This window comes from Corvus brachyrhynchos, unplaced genomic scaffold (assembly GCF_000691975.1).
Source record: "Corvus brachyrhynchos isolate BGI_N302 unplaced genomic scaffold, ASM69197v1 scaffold115, whole genome shotgun sequence".
NCBI lineage: Eukaryota > Metazoa > Chordata > Aves > Passeriformes > Corvidae > Corvus > Corvus brachyrhynchos.
Window position 1 is genome coordinate 1,242,822 of NW_008239553.1, and position 4,352 is coordinate 1,247,173.

The 4,352-nt window shown below is 44.7% G+C and overlaps 1 long non-coding RNA gene across 1 annotated transcript; it reads left to right on the forward strand.

Annotated features, from left to right (window-relative positions):
- On the forward strand, nt 1–4,216 carry LOC108448531. The gene is made up of 3 exons (XR_001864429.1): nt 1–64; nt 642–764; nt 4,145–4,216. It is a non-coding gene; the product is annotated as an uncharacterized LOC108448531 (long non-coding RNA).
- The last annotated feature ends 136 nt before the right edge of the window (nt 4,217–4,352 follow it).

Sequence of the window (4,352 nt, forward strand, 5' to 3'; positions counted from 1 at the left end):
CGTTCCCGTGAAGTGCCCCAGAAGTTGAGCACATATGTGGCACGAGTTGCGAATAAATTCTGCAGTAAGTTGCAGCCCTCTCCCCGTAGCAGCGGAGGGAGCGGTGGCTCTGTTCCCCTGCAGTCTGTGAACGCTTGTAGATGGTTTTGGTAGTGGGGAGGAGGGAGCGAGGAGAACTGGGTTTCATTGCGGGGAAGAGGTGATTGACTCAGCAAGTAACTCACAGCCGGAGTGTAACATTTTTAGGCCCTATGGACCACCTCAAAGATCCGGTGTCTGTAGGAGTCGCCACCCTTAGGCACGGCATCACCGATATGTAAATATATCGTGTGTCCGAATAAATAATGTTGAGTGTGTGCAATTAAGGTTACGGTTAGCAGTGGCGTCCTGTGGTATCGCACTGAAATCTTTTTCAATTTATCCTACCTTAAGTAAAGGTTTTCAGAAGGTTTAACTGTACCCTGGGCAATGTTAGCAAGGTGTCAGCTGGAGTTCAGGAAATGGCAGGAAGAATAAACACTGTTCTTTGACAGCTCTCAAATATGGCATTCTGTGGGGATATCCTATTGCAGTGAATCTTCTTCTGGTGGATTCAGCAAATCCTTTAACTTTCCCCTCTGTCCCCAAACTTTGTTTTCTAGGATTGGCAAAGAAAACTCCTGTCGCAGGATCGTGTTGAGTAATGTGCCTTGATGTCCTACATGTTTGTTGACTGAATCCCTGCCAGACTTGGTCATGCAACACCGCTGCTGTTTCCTGATAAAGTGAGTTATCTGACTGCTTACTGGAAGGACAATAAATCCTCCCCATCTTAAGATGGATTGCAATGCAGTTTTGATGAACAATTTAAACTTGCTGATAGTGAACATTTGGTGCCCTTTAGTCCTCAGAGGGTTTGTGACTGAACAGTAACTTTGAAAACTATGCTATAGGATGCAGGTTGATGCAGTGTTTCTGTCTCAAAAGTGCATGTATTTTTATATTAATCGAATCTATCTACCATAATCAACCACTATTATGTATGTTAATGCAGTCCATTATGTGGCAATGGATACTTTAGAAGGAATCCATCCATTTTTATTAGCTTTCATGTCTGTAGTGGATTTGTGTGTGTGCTGTGCATGTCTGCTGCTTGGTTCTGGCTTTTATGTATACATAATTCAGGCATACACACATGTATTGTTTTAGCACTTTTTTGGGAGAAATTCCAGGCTGCATGCCTCTTAACATGTCGGTGAGGACATCTTTATTTTTTGTTTTAATTACAAATTCCCTTCTGGATTTGTAAACCCACCTGCTAGAAAACAGACTTTGCATCTGTTTATCTGTTTTTGAAATTCTTATTGGCACACCCATACAACCTGAAGCCTCTGCCTTCTAAGGGAACTGTCCTGGCACAGGCTTTTCGAAGGCTATGGGAGTAATTTGCAAGCAAAATGTCAAGCTTTGGTGATGAAAAACTTCAATGCTGAAGACCTGGTGGTGTATTTAAAATGTCTGGATGCATATCCTGGATTACAGGAAATGTACTAGCAGACTTTTCGCTTGTATGTTACTGGCTAAATTTTCAAGGGAAAATGTTGCAGGGACATGAAGGAATGGAGATGTTTGTGCACGGGAAAGCTGGAGGAAAAGGCAATCACTTCATCAGGACTTGCAGGTAGTTCCTTAGCTGCTGTGCCTTGGTAGAACTCCCTTGCAGGGCAATGACAATCCACACCAGCTGGCTATTTGTCCTTTTAGATGTTTCAATTGGGATGGGATGCTTTTCTGAAGGAGGTATTCTCTACCTATGTACTCAGCTGGTTCAAAGTTCGTTTGTGAGGTACATGAGATACCCTTCCCACCCCTGTCCAACACAGTAATTGTTGGATGAAACTCCATGGGTTGTGCTGAAACAGCAGCCAGACAAGACGGTCTTTGTGACTTCTTTTTTCCTCTGGCCCTTAAAAGGACTGGGAGGGCAATATCCCTGCCTTGTGTGCTGTTGCTGGATGCCATCTGACGCTGTGTGCTCTGGCTCAGCAAGGTTGGTTCCCTTCCCAGCTTCCAGCCTGTTCTGCAGGTGTAATCCTTTGTCATACCCCACATATCAGTGATACCCAGCCTGTCTGGGTGTGGAAAGGGCTCCCCGAGGGCTGTTGACTTTGTTGATAGCAAAGCCAAGAAGTCCTGTGAAATAAACTGCCATTGAACTTTTTCTTGCTTGATGGTAGCAAGCATGTGATGTGTTCAGTCCTCCAATCATTTCTGTTTCCCTTCCTGTAGCTTAGACTGGGAGGAGTTGTGAGTTGGCAGCTGGGGTCTAAGGATGCTTCTGGCACTGCAGGGACAGTGACAGTGCTGAAAATAAGTGCAGGGAGGTTGTGCATTTTGGGTTCACAGCTCCTCCAGCTTTTGGCTGCTTGCAATCCAAGAGAGTCAACTTGCAGGTAAGGTGCCCAGGGTGCTTATGGTGCAGCAATTAATTTGGGAAAGGACAGCTTATCTCTGCCATGGTATGGAGACCCCCTTCTTGAAGGAATGTCTGCATGGACATTTCTGCATGTTCCTGTGAACAACTTATCCGATGCAAGTAAGTAGCAAGATCTGTAGAAGTGGACTCTAATGCTCAGTGGAACCACATGATTGTCTTGCTGGTGTGTAAAGTAGCACTTGGCTGCTTGCTGTTTTGCTGTCTGGATTGCTCATTGCTGTAGTTCTGTAGGGTTTAGCTGAGGGCTCTGCTTTGCTGTTACTGTGATTTCACTGGAATGAGGTTTCCTCATGGCAGTTTTGAGTGTCCATCACCATAGGTGCCAAAATGTCTGACAGTCTTCTATTTCCTTTGCTGGCTTTATTTCTCTTTGTTGTTCTGGGCATGGCCTCCTCAAGGCTCAGATCTGGTGCTGACAGGTGGATGTCCTGCTGCACTGGCACCAAGGTGGTGTTGTGCAGTGCCATCAGGATGGGACTGAAACCCTGTCCCCAGTGGCGGCATTGCCGTGGTGGGAAGGCTGGTCTTTAAACATCCTTTGCAGAGTGTGAGGTCTCTGGAATGAGTATGTGGGTCTGGGTTCTCCATGATGTCCTTTCCTCCTGTTTCACATGATAACTTGTCAACCATTTGGAAAGCACACTGGGTGCTTGTTTGGTTGGTTGTTTTCTTGCAGGACAATGTGCTGTGAAGAAAGGAATAGTGGGCACAGAGCCAGGGATATGGGTACTTGTTTATTTGCAGCCAGCTGGACTGTCCCCCAGGGTGGCAGGACCCACAGTCTGTTTGTGCATCTTGCACCTGCTTGAGGGACCAGCTGGTCCCCCATCCGAGCAGGAAGTTCAGCCTGTGCTGGCAGTGCGGGTTGCAGGGGTGCTCCTGGATTGTCTCTGTACATCACCACAGCTCCTGGCACCTTTGCTATGGGAGTCTCAGTTGGGCTGTGTCCCCTAAAGGACAATTAAGTTGTGTTCTGCAAATATGGTTGTGGGGTGTACAAGCCCCCATAGCTACCTCTGTTATTCCCTAAGTACACAGAGAGGGAAGGAGAGGTGGTCTGTGTACAAGAGCCTTTTTATTAACTTATTGAAAAATTCAGCAAGTCCCCTTCACTGCTTCTGCTAACAATGACTGCCCAGGAGGGCATTGGGATTGCCTTCCCTGGCTCCACCTGACTCTGACTTGGTGCCAAGCCCAGAGAGCTACTTATGCAATAGTCCAGCAAAACATGTCAGCATGTATTTCTCATGTGTCCCAGTTTCAGATTTATTTAAAAAAAAAGAAAAAAAAAAAAGGGGTGAAGCAGAGTGGCTGATAAAATTTGTCTTGAATTTTACATGTATGTTTGTGTTGGATTTATATTTGTTTGGATTGGGGAGACTTTGCAGCACTTTAACTAAATCTGGTTTTAAATCCACTTAAGTTAAACTCCTACTACAACTAGTGTGTGGAGACCAGGATGAAATCTCATTAATTTTAATAGGATTAAGCATGTTCTTTTGCTGAGTCTTCTTCTCTTTTTTTTTTTTTTTGACTTCTCTGTATAAAAAGCAGGATAAACCTTTTCACTCTTCCACCTCTTTGTGAAAATGCTTTGCCAGTCTCACAGAAATGTCTCTCTGGTTGCATACAATAACATTTTACACATTTTTTTCCCTATGCTTTCAGCTGTAGTCCTACTGTATCCGGGCTTTTATTGGCTTTTGCTTTCCCTAAAGGCGCAATAATTCCTGACAGCAAGAAAACAGTTGCAAGTGTTTGCATGGTAAGTTTCTACACTCAAAATCATTGTTTTTGCTTTTGGTCTCTCTGGATAGATTTGCAACTGCTGTAAAATAAGTCAATTAGTAGAGAGAAACTCTGTAGAAGTCAGCAG